This window comes from Malus domestica, chromosome 15 (assembly GCF_042453785.1).
Source record: "Malus domestica chromosome 15, GDT2T_hap1".
In the NCBI taxonomy this organism is placed as follows: domain Eukaryota; kingdom Viridiplantae; phylum Streptophyta; class Magnoliopsida; order Rosales; family Rosaceae; genus Malus; species Malus domestica.
In genome coordinates this window covers 38,339,363-38,354,167 of record NC_091675.1, presented here as the reverse complement: position 1 = coordinate 38,354,167, position 14,805 = coordinate 38,339,363, and the positions used below count along the sequence as shown (strand labels likewise).

Below are 14,805 nucleotides of genomic sequence, written 5' to 3'. Positions count from 1 at the left end.
AATTAAGGGTATTGTAGTCACGTAAAGATCTACTGCACAATTATAGCCTTTGATAATGAGAGAAGTTGATTTACAACACCTTAAGCTCTTAACCTTTCCTCCATTAGCTATCATCACCTCAAATGCTTTCATAGAATGAACTTGCTGCCCCCACTCCTTCAATAACTTGGAATCTATGAAGTTGTGTGTACTTCCAGAATCCTAGATAATTTTCACAAGTTGACCATTAATTACACCATCCCTTTTCATTGTTTGAATGGTTTGTCTGGCATTGGTACCATAAAATGCACATTCCCTAGCTAAGGTTGTAACTCAACAAATTCATCATCAGGTAATTCATCATTAACCACATCTTGCATCAAAATTTGTTTTATCCCACACTTATGTCCTTTGGACCATTTATCAGTGCAAAACCAGCATTCACCCATCTCCCTCTTCCTTTGAATCTCCTTTGGAGATAGTTTCTCCTAAGGCACAGTGTGTGCAGTAGGGGTGGTGATTACTGGTTGGGGCTTAATCAATGGGGCTGGTTTATAAGGATAAACTTTTAAGTCAGAGTGCTTGTTTGTCCAATTGAATATTAAAAGCAATTACTTCATGAACATTTACAGGCTTCAACAGTTTTAACATCAAATTTCAATTCTCGTTTGTCTCCGCTGGTTTCAATCAGTCGTTGTGTGCTTGGGACTGCAGGTCTCATAGCATTGAACCGGTTCAGATAATTGACACATTTACAGATAGCATAATGTCTGTCTGTTTGACAAAGACCAAAATTATTGGTGTGTGTTGATGGAACTGTTCGAACAGTCAACATGCGTATTAGGAAGTATCATTGTTATACTGCCCTGAAAATTCAGAGATTAAACCCATATGTTTTTATATCAGCTATATTACTTTGTTGCTTTGTGAACAAAATTCTGTGAAAATCATTTTCAGGAGCTTACCGCAGTGATGCTTAATGTTGTATTATATAGAGAACTATCTGATGACTTGAGGCGACCTGTAAACTGCATCTCAATGTCAAATGATGGTAACTGCATACTCGCCGGCTGTTTAGATTCAATTTTACATCTAATTGATAGGTACACATTTGATTTTACCTACTGTAGATTTGTAATTTTGCTTAATTTGCTCGCAGGCACCTTTCACTAATTCTTTCTTATGATCTGGTGAATTACTTCAAGAATACAAAGGACACACTTGTAATATGCAGCTATGTAGCGCAGCTGGTGTTACGATTTTTATTACTATACCATCCCCTTCATGTGTGTTCTCAGCTCTTTTGATCATTATTTCTCCGTATTCTGTGGTGACCTTGCAATATTTGACACAGGGTACTACGTAAGTTTTACTCCCATTGTTCACGAGTTCTTATCATTTTCATTGGTTATTTTTCTGTACCAAATTGGACTGCTGCCTTACCAATACGGATGCCCATGTAACTGGTGGGTTGGAGAATGGTTACATTTTCTTCTGGGGTCTGGTAGATGCATGGGTGGCAACAAGTTTCAGAGCACATTCGTCAGTGGTAAAGCTTATTTTTCTTTTCCAATCATTGTGTTTTTACTTTTAAAATAATGTAGATGTTGAATGCTCGTAGTGTCTCTTCCTATTTTATGTGTATAAAATTTGTACCTGTGACTAATCCAGCCTAATTGAATAAGATTATCAACAGATATAAGAATAAGAAGTAGTCTTTCATCATATTGTTTCAGTTTTGATACGTTTTCATCATAAGAATAAGGTTTATTTCTTTGTGATTCATTGTTAATTGCTCTTCTTTTTTAACTTTCCCTATACTTTTTTGCTCCTTAATTGTGTTAGCTCTTGGTAAAGCTTTTTCTTTCTCTATATTGCGAACTGGGACTGTTGGAAATGTGCCCTAAAACCAATCATATGATGATACTTTACGGACATTTCACAAAGTTAAACTAATGTAGTTTAAATATAAAGGGCAAAGATTATTGTTTGAGCCATCTCATATCAATGTTATATGCTTAAACGATAAGTCCAAATAATATGTGATTGGGAGAATGCAATCTAAAGAAGTTAGATTCATGAGACCATTCTTTCGTAGACACATCCTAAACGTTCCTGATCATAGGATTGCCAATTGGGCATTGACAGTCCGTTAAGATCAGTACGTGCTGTGTCTTTTCTCAGGGAGAGTGACTAGTCTCGAGTCATTGGTGTGTGTGACATCAAGACAAGTACGTAGGTGCTCAATAGAGAATGAGTTCACTGAACACGATCAACGAAGAGTTCTCATATTCATGTCACATGAGAACTCATGGTTGGGATAATGCAAAGTAGTCCTTTGACCTGAGGCATCACAGTTGTCTTGTGGTTAAGTCCTTGATCTTTGATTATGTCAAAGTCACCCCATCCGCGGGTGTCCACGGCATCGTTGGGGTTAAGCCATTTAGCCATGGAGGCAATTGAATGCGCAACAAGGGATCTCTAACCTTCAAACTGTTTGGGGGAGAATACTCTATGATATGATTGAAAATCTCTGATCAGAGTATGAATGAGATTTAGGAAGGCGTTCCAAATCACATTCAAGGTAATCATATAAGCACACGAATCACATTGGATAGTAGACATGAATAAACTATCAAACCAAACAATGTGGTCAAGAGTATTGTATTAGAGAAAGACCGTATTGCATTTGTAATCCTAAACTGAATAGGTTCTCCACCTCTTCTGATTAGCTTGGGTAACCATGATATGCTGCTACGTGTCACTCATGGTTTGTGGAAGCCCTAAACGTGTATAATCACTAAAGGGAGAATTGAAAGTAAGTTTCAATTCACAATCGGTTTGAAAGAGTTCTAAACGCCCACTGCCTCGCTAAAAGGAACCTAATGGATCGTACACCGTGTAAGGTAAAGATTGAAGAAACAACAGAGATGAGTAAGAATAATTAAATGGTTTAATTATTTATGGCAAGGATTAATTAATATGTTAATTAATCAAACGAATAAGTTCGTTAAAAGACCATGGGTTAGTTTTGGGCCTCAAGGCCCAATGGGCTTCGAACGTCAAGCCCATTGACTTAAGTTGTATGACAACTTAATTCACAAAGGCCCAAAAGCCCAATCAAACCCTTGTGGCCGGCCATGTTAGAAGAATGGCTTTTTGGTTCTTTAGGTCACTTATTTGAAGGGACTATATAAAGGACTTTATAGCCTAAATTCATTAAGGGTTTCTTTTGGAGAAAAGATGAGAACACAAAGCTCTCTTTTCTCTCTAAAGAGGCCGGCCACCCTAGAGGAAATTAACTAGCAATCTTGCTTCCTCTAGGTCACTCATTTCTTCATCAATCCATCCTTGGTGTGGAAACTTAGACGTTCTCAATTTTCGGAACTTGGAGAATCTATTCTTCCATCCAAATCCATGGATCTAAGAAGCAAGGAATGAAGGCCCTCTCCTTGGGTGATTAGCCTTTGCTTATGCAAAGAGGAATCTACAAAGGTATAAATTTCTCAACTCACTTTGATTTGAGTTGAGTCTTGGTTCACCAATCTACTAGGCTTTGAATTTCATGGTTGATGTTTTGTTTTTGAGTGCATGCAAGCATGATTCCACCTTTTAATTGTTAATTGCATGCTATTTGATGTTGCTCAAATGAACATGTTTTCACAAAATCTTCCTTCAAGTGGTATCAGAGCCTAGGTCTAGTAGTTGGTGAATCCTTTTGGGTTTTGTAGTTCATAGTTTTGATTTAAAAGTTGTAATATGTTACAAGCTTTATTCTTGTTTCTTTGAATGTAAATTTTGTTAGAAAATTTGCCATCTCAAATGTTGTAGATGTAGTTCATATGAGCATGAATATTGGAGCTACAATTTGGTGCCATGTTTTTGGGAAAATTCGGCCAAATCCAAAGGGTGGTTTTTTGGGTTCTTGTTTGACTTGTTAAAAGTGTTTTCAAGTGACTTTTGGAACCCCTATGTACCCTAGTTTGGTTATATGTTATTTCCCTAAAGTTTGAGTGGTTTTGGGATGTTTTTGGGTGAAAAATGTTCATGGAAATTTTTGAATTTTTCATGAGTGTTCTTCATTGTTCTTGACATTTTTGCCAAGAACAAAAAGTTTGGTGTTTTGATTCAAAGTTTTGATTTATTTCATAAAGTTTTTGTTTTATGATTTATCATATATTTAAATGTATTAGATATTTATTTAAAAGGTGTAAAAAATATTGGTGGGTGTGAAAGGATTATTTCCTTTCACACACACTACTTGCATGTCATTTATGTCATGCACCACTTGCATGCTTTATGTCTAAAACTACAAATCAACACACACATCACTCCCTTTGCTTCCTATAACCGGCCACTCCCTCAAAGGGAGTACTTTTGGGGCTTTTATGCAATTACATAAAGTTTTGATACTTTTGTGTATTTGCACTTTGGCTCAAAAGTTTACGTTTTTATGTTTAGGTCCAAAAACGCTAAAGGACAAATTGTTTTGCTCCTTTAATGAAGTTTTTGCATTGTTTAAATTTTGGGTTCTAGTTGTAATTACATGAAGTAGTGGACTTTTGTGTTTTTACAAAGTGACCCCAAAAGTTTATGTTTTTGCAATGTGGCCCAAAAGTTGTGGTAATTGCATTTTGGCCCAAATTAGGTTGAGAACAAAATTGTTTTGTCTCTTTAAATGAGAATTGGATTTTCATTTCATTTAGCTCCATTTAAATCAATTTTATGGATACAAAAACCAAATGAAAATGTTGCATTCAATTTAATTAGTTAAAATGTTAATTAATTAAAGGGTGATTATGAACCTAAGCCTATGATAATTGAGCTATGTGATAGGCTGTTTCAAATTTGTTTGAACCATGGGAATGTGTAGATTAGATTTTGGTTGTAATTTGATTTGATCAAATGTTGTAAAAGAGCATAAGCTCTTCTTTACTTTAAAGTAATTTGAATTATTCAAATGTTGTAATGAGCATAAGCTCACCTTTACTTTGAAGTACTTCTTTCTTGCTTTATTTGATATGCATGAAAATGAAGTAGTTGGGTCCAATGCCCCTAAGACAACACGCCTTAATGTGATTAAACGCGTAACTAAAATCAATCATCATCCCTAGACCGAGATTCAACACAAGGCTCGTGTTGAATCTAATCAAAGGTTCATAGTCATCCTAAGGCCCTAAGGCAACTATATAGTCCATCAAATGAATGCAAAAGGTTATGTTAGTAGTATCATATACTATTGCTTTAAAAAACCGTTTTATAAGAATAGTGAGAGTATTATATACAACTAAAACAATCAAATGGACCAATAGTTGTAATAGGACCAAAATTGTTTTAATAAAGATTAAAATGAATATTTATATGTGATGAGACCTAAAACCCTCAAACCAAACCATTATTAAGTTTGATAAGCGTGAGAGTGCTTTGAACACTCTTTCGTGGCCTTCCACCATGGTAGACTCCAATCGTTTATGACTTGTACACCGCCTTCACCCTATCATGGGGGAGTGCAAAGTGCATGCTTATACTCAGGAGGAGTTTATTTAAAACATTTGATGAGGTTAAGGTAGGCAACGAGTGTGGCCAACATCGTATCATCGTGAGGTCATACTTGAACCCCTATCTAAACCGGCATGGTGGGAAAGAACTTAACTAAGAGAAATGATGCCAACATTGTATCATCATGAGGCATTGTTTTCTAGAGGCCAAATAAGATGGGTACTTGCAAGAGATGCAAATGAGTAAGCGTACTCTCTCATTATTATTAATGCTAGCCAACATCATATCATTGTGAGGTGGGCTTGGTAGTAGTGAGTCTCCCATACCCTACTAAGAGTTTCCTCCAAAACTCTCGAATTCCAATGAGGGATATGGAATTTGCCAAAAATAGTGGGTGGTGCTATTTGATTTAAAGACCCGGATCAAATGGCTTAAAATCAATCAATTTATATTCGTTATGTATTTATTTACCAATATCTTTGCAAACGCTATCCAACACTTGACAATTAAAAGCCAAAAGCTTTAGTTTCCGGACTTGGTACTACAAAACCATAGATTGTCTTTAATGGCTTGTAAATGTACCTAAGTAGTCTCATCCTCACAATCTTCCTATTGATAATGTATCATTAGAAGAATACGTTAGAAAAAGTCTATCATAAAGAGGACAACACTTTTAATGTCATAATTCTTCAATTACAAATTGTTGTATGAAGAAATAAGAGTTGCTTTGAACAACCCTTAGTCAATGCAAACACTAGTGCTTGTTTCTTTGTTAAATGAACAAAGAACTTGAGAAGAAAGCACAATGGCATGGACACTTTATGTGCCATGATTCTTCACTTACAAATTGTTGTATGAAGAAATGAGAGTTGCCTTGTACAACTCTTGAAAGTTTGTAATTATGTTTAGAACATAATGGTTGTTTGACAAAAATAGTCCATTAACATGGACTTATGATAATTTTAAATCATTGAGTGTTGAAGTGCTAAACCACTTAACGAGACGGAAACTAGGCTAGGACTTCACCTTTGCGTCCCTATCCTAATGGTTCACTAAGTTTATTGTAAACTATATAGTGAACAATAAACCACACACTCTCCAAATCGTTTGATGTGTATAACACAATTGAAATAAGTTTCAAGAGAGATAGTGGGAATTTAGGGACCATGACTATTGTAGTCAAAGGAGAAGTCAAATGAAGAAGATAAAATTAACTCCAAGGGAACAAACTTTCTTTATGAAAGGATGGACATTGGAAGGGGTATTTGCAAGAAATGTCTTGCAAGTGTCAAGAACACACCTTTCGAAGGTGTTGTAAATTGTTCTTGAAAAGTTCAAAACAGTTGGTTCTTCTACTTGAATGCTTGATTCCGTATTAGTAACTATGTTTTACAATTGTTGTAAAAGTGTGGCTGATAAAAAGTAGAAGATTAATGAGAGAAGAGAAAGTACTTCACATTCGGAACGTGAATCAAATGTAGATCTCTGCGAAAGCAGATGGTACTTACTTCCTCATATGAACTACCAAAGAAATTGGAAAAACCTAAGATTGTCTTTACATTCCAATTTTAAGGAACTTAATTCCGCCACTATAGTAGAGATGGATGAATGTTTTGTTTGACAAAACATTGTTCTTTATTAGTCAATGATTGGATTATAGTAATCTAATTGATTGTCTCTATAGTAGAGATGATATGGTAATGTTAACTGTTTAGAACATAATGATGCTTAAAACCCAAAAGGTTGCAAGGTAGTGACTAATCCCAACTGAGTTGTGATACCTCTAAAACATAAATTATGAGTTGGTCATAGATGGATGCTTTGGATCGTTAGATCCAAATCCAACACCTTCTTATTAAAATTGTATAGAGGCGAAATGTTCGAATCTTTATTCTTTTGGAAAGAAGAAAGAATCACAAAGTTGTTGAGGTTAGTTCACTTAGATGTTAGTGGCACATGTCCACAACATAATATTACTCATGTTGTATGACATTCACCGAAGATCACCCTCAGTTGGTCTATAGTTTATTTTAAATAAACACAAGTCCGAATACTTTGCAAAAGGTTTCAAAGAATTCAAGAAATGTAAGTTGATGAGTAAGACGTCTAAAGTATTTACATCCTTAGATTTGATCCAAGGAATGGTAACACTTTAGAATAGTTTTCTTGAAAGATATCAAGGAAAGAAGCATCATATGATAATGGATTTCTCCATAAGGAGAAGAACGAACTTGAATAAGATTTAGTTCATTGGATATTATCAATTACCCATATATAGGATATATACTTCTAAGACAATATGATTGTCAATTAGAAGATCTTCCAAAATTTTCATAACTCCATAAGATGTAGTTGGAAAGAAAGACAAATCTCAAGCATGTTAAGATTTGGGGTTGTGTGCTAATAAGCCATATTTGTTTGATAACAATCTTGTGGGATATCCTTAAATTAACTTTTGGATATCGCTTCTATAAACCAACTAACAAATGTTGTTTTGTTGGGTAGTTCATTGTAATCCTACAATGTGATTTGCCTAAGAGCAAATGAACGAGAGATAGAACTCAAAGAATGGGTTCTTTGAGAGACAAGATAATAATCAACAAATATAACAACCTAGTTCCTATACCAAAAGCTCCAAGGTAGTCAAGAAGGATTTATAAACCGTCTCAGTTGAATGGTTTGAACTTTATGACTATGTCATAGAGTTGCACCTCTTAATTCGAAAGAAATAAGAATGAAAATTCTTATGACTACATTGAGTGTATATATGATATATACTCAAGGAAATGGTAAAGTATCATTTGACCCGAAATAATGAAACCTTCATAAGCTAATTGGTAGCTTAAGGTGACTACAATCAAAGAGAATGGTTGACTTTGAAGAAACCATCTTTGAGATAGTCTTGGTTTCAATTAATTCGAAGATTGCTAGCTACAACTAAATGGTGATTCAATGTTTGGACATAATATGGGTTTCCGAAACCATTATTAAGATAGTCTTGATAATATATGTCTAAAACTATAAATCACAAGACATGTAAGTTGTAGAGATCCATCCATCATGAATCTTAGCAAGCTAGTGGGAGCTATAAGCATCTTATGAGAAAAAGGATCAAATCGTTTGATTTCTCATAAAGATGTAAATGAATCTTTTGTTTACTAGGTTTACAAAAGATTAGTGGGAGTTAATCATGTTCCTAAAATTTAAATATATATGATATATTAATTTTGGAAATGAAAAGAATACTTCTTCGTTAAAGTTATGACTTTAAACATTCTATAACGATAGAATGTATATGGGAGTTAATCATGTTCCTAAAATTTAATATATATATGATATATTAATTTTGGAAATGAAAAGAATTCTTCTTCATTAAAGTTATGACTTTAAAACATTATATGAAGATAGAATGTATATGGGAGATATAGTCTATATACATGGGATGGAAATCTATAATGATATATTTCATGATATAATTGGATTATATCAATCCCTAATAATAGACAATAGATGCTAGGAAGTTTCTCATATGATGATAAACTTCAATTAGAAGGACAACTCTAGTGAGACTAAGAAGTTGCTCTTCTCAAAGAGAACGTACTCTTTGACTCCCAAAGAAATAATGCGTAAATAGAATCCTTTATGCATACGCATAAAGGTGATTTATGTATTTCATATTGTATGAAAAACATTGATATGAGTTGTACCTAGAACGGTACGAGACGATATCAGTACAAGCCCAGGATCAGAACCATGGCAACTGTCAAGTGAGTCCTTAAGTATTTAAGAAATACAAAAGGATAGATTCCTCAATAATTGAGGAAGAATTAGAGTAACGTAATGGAAGCGTAAATGTATTAGATTATGAATCTAATCCATCATTGGATGTTTCTTCATTATGAATGAAGAGATAAACAGATATCTCTTTATTATGACTAAAAGGATATTTGGATGGAAACATTAAAGTAATGACTTTAGTGTGTTCCATTATGAATGCAAAATATATTGCCATATAGAAGCTTACAACAATGTTGTTTGGATGGGAAAGTTCATTTATGAATTCTCTATACGGTTCCAACCAAAAAGTGTATCTAGTGTACTGACACTATGACACTAATGGGGCGATAGCTCAAGCCAGGGAATCATGGTCTCATCAAGATCCGAACTCATATGAGAGACTGAACCACATGATTGAGAATCATGTATAATGGTGACGTCGTTATTCTCAAGGTTGCTTCTATGGATAACATATAGATATCCATTGTCTAGGCCTACTACTCAGCCATTTATGAAATGACTACAGAAGAGGTATCATCACTGATGACCAAGCTGATTGGCTCTAGTGCAAGTGGGAGATTGTTGGAAATGTGCCCTAAAACCAATCATATGATGATACTTTACGGACATTTCACAAAGTTAAACTAATGTAGTTTAAATATAAAGGGCAAAGATTATTGTTTAAGCCGTCTCATATCAATGTTATATGCTTAAACGATAAGTCCAAAGAATATGTGATTGGTAGAATGCAATCTAAAAAAGTTAGATTCATGAGACCATTCTTTCGTAGACACATCCTAAACGTTCCTGATCATAGGATTGCCAATTGGGCATTGACAGTCCGTTAAGATCAGTACATGCTGTGTCTTTTCTCAGGGAGAGTGACTAGTCTCGAGTCATTGGTGTGTGTGACATCAAGACAAGTACGTAGGTGCTCAATAGAGAATGAGTTCACTGAACACGATCAAAGAAGAGTTCTCATATTCATGTCACATGAGAACTCATGGTTGGGATAATGCAAAGTAGTCCTTTGACCTGAGGCATCACAGTTGTCTTGTGGTTAAGTCCTTGATCTTTGATTATGTTAAAGTCACCCCATCCGCGGGTGTCCACGGCATCGTTGGGGTTAAGCCACTTAGCCATGGAGGCAATTGAATGCGCAACAAGGGATCTCTAACCTTCAAACCGTTTGGGGGAGAATACTCTATGATATGATTGAAAATCTCTGATCATAGTATGAATGAGATTTAGGAAGGCGTTCCAAATCACATTCAAGGTAATCATATAAGCACACGAATCACATTGGATAGTAGACATGAATAAACTATCAAACCAAACAATGTGGTCAAGAGTATTGTATTAGAGAAAGACCGTATTGCATTTGTAATCCTAAACTGAATAGGTTCTCCACCTCTTCTGATTAGCTTGGGTAACCATGATATGCTGCTAGGTGTCACTCATGGTTTGTGGAAACCCTAAACGTGTATAATCACTAAAGGGAGAATTGAAAGTAAGTTTCAATTCACAATCGGTTTGAAAGAGTTCTAATCGCCCACTGCCTCGCTAAAAGGAACCTAATGGATCGTACACCGTGTAAGGTAAAGATTGAAGAAACAACGGAGATGAGTAAGAATAATTAAATGGTTTAATTATTTATGGCAAGGATTAATTAATATGTTAATTAATCAAACGAATAAGTTCGTTAAAAGACCACGGGTTAGTTTTGGGCCTCAAGGCCCAATGGGCTTCGAACGTCAAGCCCATTGACTTAAGTTGTATGACAACTTAATTCACAAAGGCCCAAAAGCCCAATCAAACCCTTGTGGCCGGCCATGTTAGAAGAATGGCTTTTTGGTTCTTTAGGTCACTTATTTGAAGGGACTATATAAAGGACTTTATAGCCTAAATTCATTAAGGGTTTCTTTTGGAGAAAAGATGAGAACACAAAGCTCTCTTTTCTCTCTAAAGAGGCCGGCCACCCTAGAGGAAATTAACTAGCAATCTTGCTTCCTCTAGGTCACTCATTTCTTCATCAATCCATCCTTGGTGTGGAAACTTAGACGTTCTCAATTTTCAGAACTTGGAGAATCTATTCTTCCATCCAAATCCATGGATCTAAGAAGCAAGGAATGAAGGCCCTCTCCTTGGGTGATTAGCCTTTGCTTATGCAAAGAGGAATCTACAAAGGTATAAATTTCTCAACTCACTTTGATTTGAGTTGAGTCTTGGTTCACCAATCTACTAGGCTTTGAATTTCATGGTTGATGTTTTGTTTTTAAGTGCATGCAAGCATGATTCCACCTTTTAATTGTTAATTGCATGCTATTTGATGTTGCTCAAATGAACATGTTTTCACAAAATCTTCCTTCAGGTACATACTTAAATGTCATCCTTTTTGTTCCGATTTATTTTCATAGAGTAGACAGCATCATGGAGGTTAGTCCTCCCTCTTACGAAATGCTTCCCTCAAATAGAATTAATCAGACTGTCCTCTTAGAACTTGGGGAGCTTCTTCAGTTCATCACTGCTATCTGTGGGAAGTTGGAAACCTCACAAAAAATTATTGCCATCTCCCAGAGCAAATTCCAAAATAACTTCTTAAGGGCTGCTACTCGCAGGGTGCCTTAATAATGTTTTTGTTTTTTACGTGAAATGGTAAAGAAAACACAAACTCAAAAGGCCAAATTGTGAAATAGTCAAAGTTTACCTCACAGGATTATTCTGTGATCCCAAAGCAAACTTCATCGAGGATTGCATTGCAACGTTCATCATGTGAAAATTTTCAAGTTTTGTTTTCCATGTAATGCCTAGTTTGGAATACTATGTTAACCAAAAGTTGGTTGAATTTTCTTTTACAGGTCACAAGTGTCAGTTATCACCCAAAGGACGACTGCATGATAAGTTCATCGATTGATGAAACCATTAGGGTGTGGAAGACTTTAGGGACATAAGCAATTAAGCAACTGCTCAATGCATTGTAGTTTTTACTGACTATCTTGCCTGCACAGAGATTTTCCAGTGACTATTCTACTGTACAAAGGACAAGTATGTTCAAGAACCTTCGGCTGATATAGAAATTTGCTATATACCTTGATTCGTCAAATATTTAGGATTTTCCATCAATTTGCACAATGCTTTTGCATTGACATGGAGTACACATAAACGTCCAAATCACATCCAAGTCAAGCCCCATATGAATACTAATCGAAATCCCAGTGAAAAACTGAGAATCTGCAGGACAAGATAATAGATTGCACACAGGGAAGAGAATTCTCTTAACTAATGCTTGTCACCGACCTCACGTTCATGGTAAAGTGATTGAGGAACGAGATGAAAGGGCCTGAGAGAGCTCAAAGTTGAAGCCTCAAGTGGTTTAAGAGAATATCAAGAGGGTGAATTTTTTAGGAAATAATTGCTTTACTTTTGCCCCAATTTGAAGTAATGTGTCACAGGAATGGTCATCTACAGCCAAACCCAGTCAATTTTTCCATGAAAAAGGCAGCATACTTGCATTTTTCTGGATATATCCCACACAAGAAAATGTGCATTGGATTGCATTTTCTGTGTATTTTCATGTCTTGTTTTGGTTGTATTTAGGCATGGATAATGAAGAACTGAATCCACGAAACACAAGCCTAGAGGAAACAATCCTGAAATGACATATATGTTGGTTTTTTTTAGCCCATGATGAGTTGTCCTAAGTATATTAGGAATTATAGAAAGCATTAAATTGTTTACCCAATTAAAGTTGTTTTCCTAACCAATTAAATTATAGCGGTGGTGGTGCGAACACTTGAGTCAAAACTCTACACATCCTCCCATAAATCTACGGCAAATCGCAAAGAACACACGGTAGTCGATCAAATATGAGGATGGATGGAAAGATGACTGAACCAACTGATGAAATGATGGAGTGGATGGACTGAGGGAGATGGGGGAAACGGGTGATTGGGATTTGGGGTTTGTTGATGCACAAAATCAGTGAGGACTTTGGTACAACAGAAAGTGTTAAGTTTGTGACCTTCGCTAGATTGCTCCGGTCACTAATGTGGATAAGTATGCAAATGGATAGAGACAGAAAAGCAAACACAAGATGTACGTGGTTCACCCAGATTGGCTACGTCCACGGAGTAGAGGAGTTCTCATTAATTGTGAAGGGTTTACACAAGTACATAGGTTCAAGCTCTCCTTTAGTGAGTACTAGTGAATGATTTAGTACAAATAACATTAGGCCATATTGTGAGAGAATGATCTCTATTTATAGAAGAGAGTTTCTAGTTTCATTCTGACATTGACACGTGTCGTGTTGTGATTGGCTTCTGATGTTGACACGTGTCTCGCTATGATTGGCTTCTGATGTCGACACATGTCGCGCTGTGATTGGCCTTCTGGTTTGAGGGAAACTCTTCTGGGTCCTTGACGGTATAACATTGACCGATGCTCAGTAGTTTCGGGATTGGTCAAGTATGGTACAAACAATGCTCCCCTAAGTTCCCTAGTGAGGGAAGCTCCTCGGTTGGGGACTTGCAAGATTCAAGCCATTGAGTAATCACGAAACTTCTAAGTACTGAAGTGTGGTATCATTTTCACTTGCCTTATCTATCTCATATATAGATGTGGCATCTTCTCTGGAAGTACTTTTCCTCCATCCAAGGGTGGTATCTTTAACCGATAAAGATGCACAAGGTAATGTATCAATTTCACTTGAAGCTTACTTGTAGTTTCGGGCTTGGTCAAGTGTGATACAAACCCTATAGTAGGAGTCCCCCAAGTCGCCGAGCTAGCAGATTTGCCGAATGAGGTAACAGACAAGGTAAGCAATCAGACTTCCAAGCAAGCAACCTGGATCGGAGGTTCAACTTCGGCTTCCAATTAATTGTTCTCATTCTCCTTGTGTCATAAACAAAAACAAGGATAAGGAGAAACAAATGGAGAAAAGATGATATGAGATACTTTTGCTTTTGAAGAAGTAACTTTCCACAGGCTTATTCTTGAACTAGGCTGGAGGGTTTCCTGGTTTCCTCCAGAGTATAAGGCCGACTCAAGAATTTGAGGGTCAAAACAAGTTCATCATATCTAGAATACGTTCGACCCTGATGATATGGGATACTTTTGTTGTTGACAAAGTGGTGGATGTATCGGCACGTGTTCTGTTACGCTTGTCTCCACATGCTTCCTTGTATCATTCTCACTTGCCCAATATGTTCCTCAGGCAGATGTGGTATCTTCTCTTGAAACATAAGATGTTGAAGATGAGTACTCGAGAGCAATGCCAGGTAAGTAATCAGGCAAGGGGTTCCAGGCAGTCAGTTCCTAACTGGAAGCTTGATTCCAAGTGCTGACTGATTGCTCTATTTCTCTTTGTCTTGCAGGTAAGATCAAGGCCAAAGGAAAAGACAGGGAAAAGCATGATATGGGATACTCTTGCTTTTAACCTTGATGATATGAGATAATCTTGCTCTGGTATGGCTTGTTTGCAAAGGTATTATTGGGAAGAAAAGAAGCTGAGTATTTTGAGAGACTCTGCTGAGAGTGCCCTCTCAGATGTGA

The 14,805-nt window shown here is 36.2% G+C and overlaps 1 pseudogene; it reads left to right on the top strand.

The window, feature by feature from the left end:
- The first annotated feature begins 520 nt into the window (after positions 1-520).
- Positions 521-12,935, top strand: LOC139191908 (uncharacterized; annotated as a pseudogene).
- The last annotated feature ends 1,870 nt before the right edge of the window (positions 12,936-14,805 follow it).